General features: G+C 40.8%; 1 protein-coding gene across 21 annotated transcripts in view; it reads right to left on the bottom strand.

Annotated features, from left to right (window-relative positions):
• The window catches only part of AAK1 (AP2 associated kinase 1), a 91,142-nt gene that overhangs the window by 74,209 nt on the left and 4,126 nt on the right, over positions 1-12,807 (bottom strand). For 14 of the 21 annotated variants that reach the window (XM_058194271.1, XM_058194273.1, XM_058194272.1 and 11 more), the window contains exon 1: positions 232-422. The exons of 1 other annotated variant lie outside the window; for it this stretch is intronic. The gene's annotated coding sequence lies outside the window, so the exon portion shown is untranslated. Of the gene's footprint in view, positions 1-231; positions 424-12,807 lie in introns of those variants that run through there. 6 more of the 21 variants (XM_058194264.1, XM_058194270.1, XM_058194266.1 and 3 more) reach the window with 2 other exon arrangements.

Here is a 12,807-nt window from a genome sequence, read left to right as displayed (position 1 = left end):
TTGCCGTCCTAAATCCCCCAAAGGAGGAGGAAGAGGGTCAGGGCGCCCTCCTCCCCACAGCAGCAGCCGAAGAGCCTTTTAAGCCCCCACAGAAAGGAGGCGCGGGCAGCCCCTCCTTGCCCCTCCTCCTCCTCCTCCTCCTCCCCTCCCACAGGAGCTGGCCGAAGGGTCGCGGCCTCCCCCCTCCCTCCCTCTTCCCTTCCCCCTCCGGCCTCCCGCGGGCGCAGCTACCTGGCCGGGCCACAATGTTACCCTCGCGGCTTCCGCTGCGGGCGCCGCGCCGGCCCTGCAGCATCGCTACACTGTAGCAGCGGCCGGGGGGGGGAGAGGCGGCAGGCGAGGGGCGGCGGGGGCAGCCGAGGGGCCGGCAGCGAGAAGACCACGCCGAGCAGCCCCCGCCGCTGCCCGTCCCCCCCTCCGCCCGCGGCCCCCCCCGGCCAGGAAATGGACCGTCACAGGAAGGGCCGCTTCCCCCCCCCTCGAGCGAGGAGGAGGAGGAGGAGGAGGAGGAGGAGGAGGGAACCCTTCGCCCGCCCTTCCTCTCTTCCCCCACCCCAGCCGCTGCCTGGCCCCTTGAAACCCCAAGCGGGGAGGAGAGGAGGGAGGAGCTTCATGAAGGGCTCCTTTTACTTTTCTGCCCCCCTCCTCCTCCTCCTCCTCCTCCCCCTCCCCACAGGAGCTGGCCGAAGGGTCGCGGCCTCCCCCCTCCTCCCTCCCTCTTCCCTTCCCCCTCCGGCCTCCCGCGGGCGCAGCTACCTGGCCGGGCCACAATGTTACCCTCGCGGCTTCCGCTGCGGGCGCCGCGCCGGCCCTGCAGCATCGCTACACTGTAGCAGCGGCCGGAGGAGGAAGAGGCGGCGGGCGGGGGGCGGCGGAGGCAGCCGAGGGGCCGGCAGCGAGAAGACCATGCCGAGCAGCCGCCGCCGCTGCCCGTCTCCCCCTCCGCCCGCGGCCCGCTCCGGCCAGGAAATGGACCGTCACAGGAAGGGCCGCTTCCCCCCCCCTCGAGCGAGGAGGAGGAGGAGGAGGAGGAGGAGGAGGAGGGAACCCTTCGCCCGCCCTTCCTCTCTTCCCCCACCCCAGCCGCTGCCTGGCCCCCCTTGAAAACCCCAAGCGGGGAGGAGAGGAGGGGGAGGAGGAGCTTCGCGAAGGGGCTCCTTTTACTTTTCTGCCCCCCCTCCCGCTCCGTCCACCTTCTTTTCAAAATCGCACCAGCCGTTCTTCCGCTTGGCATGCTGGGAAGAGTAGTTTCCCTCCGCGGTTGAGGCGCCGGACCCGCTCCCCCCCCCCGGAGACTACAAATCCCAGATAGAAACGGGGGAAAGTGGGAGGGGGGGGGGATTACGGGACGTGTAAATCCGCCAGGTTCTTCGCTCGGAGTGTCTGGCGGGGGGGTTCCCGATACCCCAACCTTTTCCATAGACTGACTCTCGGTTCCCGTCATCGTGACGTTGGAGCCCCGCGCGGAGGGGTGGGGAGGTTTAAAGTAGGGGTCTCCAACCTTGGCCACTTTTAAGCCTGGAGGACTTCAACTCCCAGAATACCCCAGCCAGCTTTGCTGAAAAGCACCTGAAAAGCTTTGCTGGCTGGGGTATTCTGGGAGTTGAAGTCCTCCAGGCTTAAAAGTGGCCAAGGTTGGAGACCCCTGCTTGAAAGGGCTGCCTTTCTAAATGATCCCAAGGGGGGATGGATTTGTAGCCCCCTTTCCCAGCCATTTAGCACCCACTACACCCGCGGCTGATTCTAAACAAGGCAGTTCCCTGCAAGCTTTCCCATCCCCACCCCATTGAGTGCTTACACAAAGTCTTTTGGACTCCGATTCCCATAATCCTCTGCTGCCAGCATGCACCCCACCCCACCCCGAGGACCCTCGATTGGAATAGCGGTGCAGGGAAGAGAAGGTGAAGTTTTCAACTCATAGTGCCAGCCACCCCCACCCCCAGAGGCATTCTGGGAAATTCAGAGGCCAATTACGGCTTCCTGGCTTATTATTATCATGGTTTACATCTATCATGTTTTATATTTATTTATTTATTTTGTCACACAGTATATATAAGCATAAGCATGAAATAATTACACAATATATAAGCATATATATGAGTGTGAGTATGTAATGACTATAAATAATTACACAAAATATAAGCATATATATGAGTATAAATATGTAATGACTATATCGTTATGGATATAACGAAAGGAAACAATAGGACAGGAAGGGAAGGCACGCTGGTGCTCTTATGCACGCTCCTTACAGACCTCTTAGGAATGGGGTGAGGTCAATGGTAGACAGTTTTTGGTTGAAGCTTTGGGGATTTTGGGAAGAGACCACAGAGTCAGGTAGTGTATTCCAGGCATTAACAACTCGGTTACTAAAGCCATATTTTCTGCAATCAAGATTGGAGCGGTTAACATTTAAGCTTAAATCTATTGTGTGCTCGTGTATTGTTGCAATTGAAGCTGAAGTAGTCTTTGACAGGAAGGACATTGTAATTTATATCTATCTACACACCCTGGTCTCCTTCAATAGAATAGAATAGAATAGAGTAGAGTAGAATAGAATAGAATAGAATAGAATAGAATAGAATAGAATAGAATAGAATAGAATAGAATAGAATAGAATAGAATAGAATAGAATAGAATAGAATTTTTTATTGGCCAAGTGTGATTGGACACACAAGGAATTTGTCTTGGTGCATACACTCTCAGTGTACATAAAAGAAAAGATACGTTCGTCAAGAATCATAAGGCACAACACTTAATGACAGTCATAGGGTACAAATAAGCAATCAGAAAACAATATCAATATAAATCGTAAGGATACAAGCAACAAAGTTACAGTCAAAAGTGGGAGGAGATGGGTGATGGGAATGATGAGAAGATTAATAGTAGCACAGACTTAGTGAATAGTTTGACAGTGTTGAGGGGATTATTGGTTTAGCAGAGTGATGGCGTTTGGGGAAAAACTGTCCTTGTGTCTAGGAAGGAAGATGCTTGGTTCACACTGAGCCAACTGAAGCTGTGCTAAAGTGCAGAGGCCTGTCTTGGCAGGATCAGGCCCTCTGTTGGTGCAGGGGAGGGCAGCTTATGCTGAGTCGTCTTTCTTGCCCTTGGTGGTCACACACTCCAGGGGCTTCTCTGGAGCCAAGAAGAGGTGGAGGGAGACCCTTTGAGAGCTGTATGCAGCAACGAAGGCAACTGGACCTTCTTGTTTTTTCCGCTTCTCATCCAAGACGTTTCTTCAGCTCTGACTGGATGAAGCTTTTTGGATGAGAAGCAAAACATCTTCGAAAAGGTATCCAAAAACCTGGCTGTTGTCCCAGGCCTTGGGATGGGTTCCTGTAACTTTTTATCCAATTAAGTAGCTCCTTCCTGACATTGTTCCCATTATTGATTTTTTTTTAAATTTTTCAGAGTTTCTGAAGTCGGAGAACCCCTAAATTGAATGAATGGATGAATGAATGAGAGAATGAAAGAACAAATTATCTGCTGCCATCTAGTGTCCATCTGAGGTTTTGCAGCTCAGTTCCAGAGGTTGTATTAACATAAAGTGAAAAACTCAGACAATGGTTTATATTCCCTAACCATGGTTAAACCAACTAAGACTTGGTAGGGTATGCACGCTTAGTCTCCAGAAGGGTAATTTAGATTTTAAACAAAGATGCACGGGAAGGGAAGAGGGGAAGATAGTTTGTACAGATAGTCCATGACTTTTTTTTAAAAAAAAGTTTTTTATTTTTATAGACAAACATACATTTAAAACATCAGTAATTCCTTCCATCTGACATCTCGGTGTTTTTTTCCTGGCTCCATCATTTTGTTGTTTCTTTCACTTCAATTTAAACTATTACCATTTTTCCACAATTACATTACGATCATTTTCTTACATAATTATCCATTGCTTAGCTATACCTCTCTTCTAACCAATGGTAAAATTTATCCCATATCTTAAAATATTCTGAATTCTCTCTTTAATCATCAGAGTTAATCTGTTCATTTCTGCACAATCTAAATTTTTTCTAATAATTTCTCCTTCCAGGGGTATTTTCTCTGCTTTCAAATTTTGCACAAAAACAATTCTTGCTGCTGTAATTACATGTATAATCAAATAGGTATTTTCTTTACTGATTTTCTCTGGTAGAAACCCCAATAAGAACAGCTCAGGTTTTGAGTCAATGTGTTGCTGGATCATTTCTTCTAACCAACCCTTTACTTTCTCCCAATAGTTTTTGGCTTCCAGGCATGTCCACCACATATGATAATGTGATGGACATGCCATCTTCACCCATATTTTCAATAAATCACTAGAGATGTGCTATGTTCCTTCTTGCTTCAAACGCTCTACCATCATCCCAGTGCCGAAGAAGCCCACCATCAAGGAACTGAATGACTACAGACCAGTTGCTCTAACATCTGTAGTCATGAAAACCTTTGAAAGGCTAGTGCTTTCCTACCTGAAAACCATCACGAATCCGCTTTTAGACCCCTTGCAATTTGCATACCGAGCAAATAGATCAACAGATGATGCTGTTAATATGGCTCTGCACTACATCCTACAACATCTTGAGTCTCCAAAGACCTATGCAAGGGTCCTTTTGTAGACTTTAGTTCAGCATTCAATACCATCATTCCAGACATTCTTCTAACTAAGCTAAACCAGCTACAGGTACGGAACAGACTTGTAAGTGGATCACAAGCTTCCTAACAAACAGGAAGCAGCAGGTGAAGCTAAGCAAGATCACATCAAATACCTGTACAAATAGCACAGGGGCCCCCCAAGGCTGTGTGCTCTCCCCACTTCTCTTCTCTCTGTATACCAATGACTGCATCTCCAATGATCCATTTGTTAAGCTACTGAAGTTGACACAACAGTGATTGGTCTCATTCGAGACAATGACGAATCCGCATATAGACGAGAGGTCGAACGACTAGCCTTGTGGTGCAACCAAAACAATCTGGAACTGAACACACTCAAAACCGTAGAAATGGTGGTAGACTTTAGGAAAACCTTCCATACTTCCACCTCTCACAATACTTGACAACACAGTATCAACAGTAGAAACCTTCAAATTTCTGGGTTCTATCATATCGCAAGATCTCAAATGGACAGCTAACATCAAAACATCATTAAAAGGACAACAAAGAATGTTCTTTCTGCGCCAACTCAGTAAGCTCAAACTGCCCAAGGAGCTGCTGATCCAGTTCTACAGAGGAATTATTGAGTCTGTCATTTGCACCTCTATAACTGTCTGGTTCGGTTCTGCAACCCAACAAGAAAAACACAGACTTCAGAGGATAATTAGAACTGCAGAAAAATAATTGCTACCAACTTGCCTTCCATTGAGGACCTGTATACTGCACGAATCAAGAAGAGGCCGTGAAAATATTTGCAGATCCTCGCATCCTGGACATAAACTGTTTCAACTCCTGCCCTCAAAGACGCTAGAGCACTGCACACCAGAACAACTAGACACAAGAACAGTTTTTCCCGAAGGCCATCACTCTGCTAAACAAATAATTCCTCAACACTGTCAGACTATTTACTGAATCTGCACTACTATTAATCGTTTCATAGTTCCCATCACCAATCTCTTTCCACTTATGACTGTATGACTATAACTTGTTGCTGGCAATCCTTATGATTTATATTGCTATATTGATCATCAATTGTGTTGTAAATGTTGTACCTTGATGAACGTATCTTTTCTTTTATGTACACTGAGCATATGCACCAAGACAAATTCCTTGTGTGTCCAATCACACTTGGCCAATAAAATTCTATTCTATTCTATTCTATTCTATTCTATTCTATTCTATTCTATTCTAATACGATCTTGGTAACTGATGACATTTCCAACATTTAGCTGATTTATCCTTAAACATTTTTGTCAGTTTCTCAAGTGGCATATGCCATCTATAAAACATTTTGTATTGATTTTCTTTATATGCTGTGGACATTGTTAATTTATAATTCCTCTCCCGTAACTGTTGCCTGGTAGTTCATGACTTTTACATAACCAAAATAAAATTTTGCTTAAAGTAAGACAATTTTTAAGATTTTGTCCCAATTTAACAACCTGTATAACTGGGTTTTAATTTAGTCACACAGCTGTTCATTGAATCTTGTTCCACCATTGACTTATTTGTCATTCAGTTGTCTTTTGATCAGGATTGTTTGCAATGGTTTTTCAGTGGTAATTCTGTGCTTGTGTAAACTTAACATTTCTAACCCAAATTTTCTCCCATGTTTCCAACATTATTGGTTCCTGAATATTCTGTGCCCATTTTATCATACAATCCTTTACCAAATCCTTTTCCCAATCTATTTCCAGCAACACATTATACAATCTCTTTATATGCTCCTGGGTCTGATTTCTAATTTGCTTTATTAAATTTTCCTCCTTTGCATTATACCAATTTTTGATCTTCTTTCCATCTAGCACTTATTTGCCCATATTGAAACCAAGTATAATTCCTCCTTCTTCATTTAATACCTGTAATGATTTTAATTGCAGTGTACCTCCTTCAGCATACAAAAGTTCTTTATATGTAATCATTTCCTGTTTCTGTGCTATATTTATATTCTCTATTGCATGTCTAGGGCTCGCCCATATAGGAATCTTATAATCTAATTTATAGGAATATTTATTCCAGACCATAAAGAGCACTTCTCAACACATGATTCTTAAAAGCCCTATCCACTTTTTCCATAAAATAAATCGCATGCCATCCATATAACAAGTCATAACCTTCTATATTCAAAATTCTTTCCTCTGTTAAGTTAAACCAGTCACTTATTACTGAAAGGGTTACTGCTTCATAATATAGTTTAAAATTAGGCATTCTTAAACCACCTCTTTCCGTGAATCCTGTATTATTTTCATTTTAACCTCGCCTTTTTACCCTGCCATATAAATTTATTAATCCCACTCTGCCAATCTTCCAAATTTTTATCCTTTTAATTATAGGTATCATCTGGAACAGAAACAAAATCTAGGTAACACATTCATTTTAATAGCCGCAATCCTTCCCAATAGGGATAACTGCAATTTCTTCCAGCCACTCATATCATTCTGAACTTTTGCCATAGCAAGTCATAATTATTCTTATAAAGTTTCTTGTTCGATGAGCTAATATAGACCCTAAATATTTAACCTTTTTTACTACCTCAAATCCTGTCATTTCCTCTAGTTTTTGTTTCTGTTGTATAGACATATTTTTAATTATCACTTTTGTTTTATTCTGATTTATTTTAAATCCTGATACCTTTCCATATTTATCAATTACTTCCAACAAAAATCTACTTGAATTTATAGGATTCATTAACGTAACCACTACATCATCTGCAAAAGCTCTAACTTTGTACTCATATTGTCTAATCTTAATTCCCTCTATTTTCATTAATTCTCGTATTTTATCTAATAATGGTTCCAGAGTCAAAACAAACAATAATGGTGATAAGGGACATCCCTGTCTTGTTCCTTTCGCAATCTTAATAACTTCTGTCAAACTACCATTTACTATAATCTGTGCTGTTTGCTCTCCATAAATCGCTTTAATTATTCTAATAAAACAGTCTCCAAATTGCATTTTCTCTATTAATTTAAATAAAAAATCCCAATGCAATCGATCAAAGGCTTTCTCTGCATCCAAAAAAATAAGTGCCGCTGAAGTATTCTTCTTTTCCAAATATTCCAATATATTAATAATCTGTCTAACATTATTCCTCATCTGCCTCCCTTTTATAAAACCAGATTGATCAGTATGAATTCTTTGTTGTAAAACTAACATTAATCTATTTGCTATTATTTTACAAAATCTTATAATCATTATTTAAAAGTGAAATCGGCCTATAGTTACCAGGTTTAGAGCAGTCTTGCTCCTCTTTGGTATCAGTGAAATAAAGATGTTTTCCATGACGGGGTATTCCACTCCTAATTGTATCTGATTAAATAATTCTTTAAGTGGGCCTAATATTTCATCCTGTGTTTTTTATAATAAGTTGCTGTAAGACCATCTGTACCAGGGTTTTCCCATTTTAATTGTTTAATTGCCTCCACTATTTCTCCAGTAGCTATCGGCGGTTCAGCTCCTCCCTCTGTTCTAATGTTAGAATATTCACCTTATAATCTTTCAAATAATCATAAATGTCCCTATCAATATTTTGTCTTTTGCATATAGTGCAGTATAAAATTCTGAGAATGCCTTTTAATTTTATCCTGTTGATATGTCTCTTTACCTTTATATTCTATTTTTGTATGACACGTGCTTTCTGTTTCTTCCTTAAATTATATGCCAACCATCTCCCAGGTTTATTTGCATTACAAAAGTATTATGTTTAGCATATTGTATATTCGTTGCCACCTGGTCTGCCATTAACATATTAAATTGACTCTGTAATGTTTTTATAGCCTCTTTAAGTTTATGATCTTGTGGGTTTTGAATTAATAACTGTTGCTTCCTTTGAATTTCTTCTTCCAAATATCTACGCTGCTTTTGTTTATTATTCCTTTGCCTGTTGTCCAAATAAAATCAATATCCTCTAATAAACGCTTTGCTCGCTTCCACACAGTTCCTATAGGTGTCCCTTTGTACATATTAAAATCAAAAATTCTTTTAACTGTTTCTTACAATAAGTTACATTATCCTCATATCTAAACAGATTTTCATTCAACCTCCATGTTCTACCACCTTTTTCCCTTGTAATAATTCCATCCATACTGGGCTATGGTCAGTTAAACACCTCGAAATATCTTCGTTTTCTTCACCCTAGAAAGCAAGTCATTAGAAATTAAAATAAAATCAATGCGTGAAAAGATTGATGCCTATCAGAAAAAAAGTAAAATCTCTCTCATCTGGATTCCGTAACCTCCATATATCTCTAAACTCAAAGTCTTCCATCATTTCAAAAAGATTTTGGTAATTTTGCATGTATAGGTATCTTCTTGGAGGAAGTTCTCTTATCCTTCTTGTATCAATTACTCCATTCCAGTCTCCTAATAAAATAAACGAACTATAATCCCAGAGGTCAACCTCTCATGTAACATTTTGTAAAACTTTTCTTGTTGCTGATTAGGTGCGTAAATACCTATCAACAAAGTCTTTTGCATCTATCACCAGTTCAATAGCAATAAATCTTCCTTGAATATCTGCCTCAATTAGCTTAGTTGGTATATCCTTCCTGATATATACAACAATTCCATGCTTCTTTTCCAAAGCTGATGCAACAAAATGGTTACCCAATTTTGAATTAATTAAATATTTTTGGTCTGATAATTTTATATGTGTCTCTTGCAAACAAATCACATCATTTTAAATTGTTTCAAGTAGTGAAATATTTTCCTTCTTTTCTGAGCTGAATTCAAGCCATTAACATTCCATGACAAGATTCTATTTGCCATTACTGGCCTCCTGAAGCTTTGAAGCAGACAACGAAGCTCCTCCTCCGGTATCTTCCGTCTAGCTCCTCCCACAGCTTCCATAATGGGATCCTGACTTTTACTTTGAGACTGTTGCTCTTCTTTACGCTTAAGGGCTCCTCTTGTCACCCTTTGCTCTTGTGGTTCCTCTAATACTGGCAGCAATAAAGGCTCTTGGGTCACCACGCCTTCTTGAGTCTCTTGATGTTTTTCTATCACTTCTATTTCGACTTTCAAAACTGTAGAAAGAAAATCCTTTGCCTTTAAAACCGTGTCAATTCTATATCTCCTTCCTTGATAGAATAGTGTCAGTCCAACTGGCACCTCCCATCTGAATTGAATCTGATGTTTTTTAAGTTCTTGTGTAAAAAAAGCAAATTGCTTCCTGTCTCTTAACATCTTTGAAGGAATCTCTTTCAACACCTTCAACTCCTGTTCTCCAATTTTTAAAGTTGTCTGATATGAAACTTGCAGAATTTGATTTCTCATAGTCCTTTTCACAAAATAAACCACAATGTCCGAGGAAGCTTTCTCTGTCTTGCAATCCAGAATTAACTCTATATATTTTATCAATTTGGTAAGCTACCTCTTGGGGTCCGCTTCAATAAATTCAGCCAATGCTTCTGATATAATTTTCTTAAGTCTTCTCCACGCTCTTCTTGCATACCACAATTCTAAGAGCTCCTTCCATAAGTTTATATTGTAATATCACAACCTGATCTTCATTTTGATCCACTTTTTTCTGAACACCTTTCATTTCATCTTCTAAATACTTATTTGACTGGGAGATCTGTTGCATTTCCACTTCCAATCCTTCAATTTTTACTCAGTCCTTGAACTGCCATAAGAATATCTTCTCTTATTTTTGCATTAAAATTCTCCATCATCTCTTTTGCCTATCTTCAGAAAGTTTTAATTGTTCTTTCAATATTTTCCTCAAGACTTGGTTCAGATCCCCTTCTTCCAGAAGGCTTTAAAGGTTTAGCTGCCATTCTGTCTTCAAAAGAATCAGGAATTCAAACTTAATAACTCTCCTTCCCTCCTTTCAGTATAAAAAAAACTCCGTTTGTAACAATCCACAAGTAACGCTGCTTCATCGTACTAAAAAATTTTACTTTCACTTTTAGACGCCATTTTAAAAGTCAATTAATCAAAGACAAAGAAAGGTTTCAAATTTCAAAAAGGGAGTCGGTACTTGCCGTGCTGATTCTACATCAAAGTTCGAACGCTTGTGAAATTCCCGTCTGCTTGGAATATCAATCAATTTAATAAGTTCTCTAGAGCAGAAGCAACATTCCTCTCCTTTTCCCTGATAAAAACAGGGGCGTGCTGAAGTTGGAAGGAGTGGAATTCGGTGGGGTCATAAATCCAGGAAAATTCGCTCTTGAGAGCAAACCCCCTGTCAGACCTGCCACTCTTCCACAATTCTGATAATCTCTTTCACCCAGAGATTATGCTAAGCTCAGTGAACAGTGATTTATTTTCTGTTTCACTGACTTTTACAATCTTCTAACACGGAGTGCTCTGTTTGAGCACCCAGCAGGAGGGTGACGTCACTGGAGCCCCCATAGAATAGAATTTTTTATTGGCCAAGTGTGATTGGACACACAAGGAATTTGTCTTTGGTGCATACACTCTCAGTGTACGTAAAAGAAAAGATACGTTCGTCAAGAATCATAAGGCACAACACTTAATGACAGTCATAGGGTACAAATAAGCAATCAGAAAACAATATCAATATAAATCGTAAGGATACAAGCAACAAAGTTACAGTCAAAAGTGGGAGGAGATGGGTGATGGGAATGATGAGAAGATTAATAGTAGCACAGACTTAGTGAATAGTTTGACAGTGTTGAGGGGATTATTGGTTTAGCAGAGTGATGGCGTTTGGGGAAAAACTGTCCTTGTGTCTAGGAAGGAAGATGCTTGGTTCACACTGAGCCAACTGAAGCTGTGCTAAAGTGCAGAGGCCTGTCTTGGCAGGATCAGGCCCTCTGTTGGTGCAGGGGAGGGCAGCTTATGCTGAGTCGTCTTTCTTGCCCTTGGTGGTCACACACTCCAGGGGCTTCTCTGGAGCCAAGAAGAGGTGGAGGGAGACCCTTTGAGAGCTGTATGCAGCAACGAAGGCAACTGGACCTTCTTGTTTTTTCCGCTTCTCATCCAAGACGTTTCTTCAGCTCTGACTGGATGAAGCTTTTTGGATGAGAAGCAAAACATCTTCGAAAAGGTATCCAAAAACCTGGCTGTTGTCCCAGGTCTTGGGATGGGTTCCTGTAACTTTTTATCCAATTAAGTAGCTCCTTCCTGACATTGTTCCCATTATTGATTTTTTTTTAATTTTTCAGAGTTTCTGAAGTTGGAGAACCCCTAAATTGAATGAATGGATAAATGAATGAGAGAATGAAAGAACAAATTATCTGCTGCCATCTAGTGTCCATCTGAGGTTTTGCAGCTCAGTTCCAGAGGTATTAACATAAAGTGAAAAACTCAGACAATGGTTTATATTCCCTAACCATGGTTAAACCAACTAAGACTTGGTAGGGTATGCACGCTTAGTCTCCAGAAGGGTAATTTAGATTTTAAACAAAGATGCACGGGAAGGGAAGAGGGGAAGATAGTTTGTACAGATAGTCCATGACTTTTTTTAAAAAAAAAAGTTTTTTATTTTTATAGACAAACATACATTTAAAACATCAGTAATTCCTTTCATCTGACATCTCGGTGTTTTCTTCCTGGCTCCATCATTTTGTTGTTTCTTTCTTCACTTCAATTTAAACTATTACCATTTTTCCACAATTACATTACGATCATTTTCTTACATAATTATCCATTGCTTAGCTATACCTCTCTTCTAACCAATGGTAAAATTTATCCCATATCTTAAAATATTCTGAATTCTCTCTTTAATCATCAGAGTTAATCTGTTCATTTCTGCACAATCTAATTTTTTTCTAATAATTTCTCCTTCCAGGGGTATTTTCTCGGCTTTCAAATTTTGCACAAAAACAATTCCTGCTGCTGTAATTACATGTATAATCAAATAGGTATTTTCTTTACTGATTTTCTCTGGTAGAAACCCCAATAAGAACAGCTCAGGTTTTGAGTCAATGTGTTGCTGAATCATTTCTTCTAACCAACCCTTTACTTTCTCCCAATAGTTTTTGGCTTCCAGGCATGTCCATCACATATGATAATGTGATGGACATGCCATCTTCACCCATATTTTCAATAAATCACTAGAGATGTGCTATGTTCCTTCTTGCTTCAAACGCTCTACCATCATCCCAGTGCCGAAGAAGCCCACCATCAAGGAACTGAATGACTACAGACCAGTTGCTCTAACATCTGTAGTCATGAAAACCTTTGAAAGGCTAGTGCTTTCCTACCTGAA

This window comes from Ahaetulla prasina, chromosome 9 (assembly GCF_028640845.1).
Source record: "Ahaetulla prasina isolate Xishuangbanna chromosome 9, ASM2864084v1, whole genome shotgun sequence".
NCBI lineage: Eukaryota > Metazoa > Chordata > Lepidosauria > Squamata > Colubridae > Ahaetulla > Ahaetulla prasina.
This window is presented reverse-complemented; position numbering and strand designations above follow the sequence as displayed.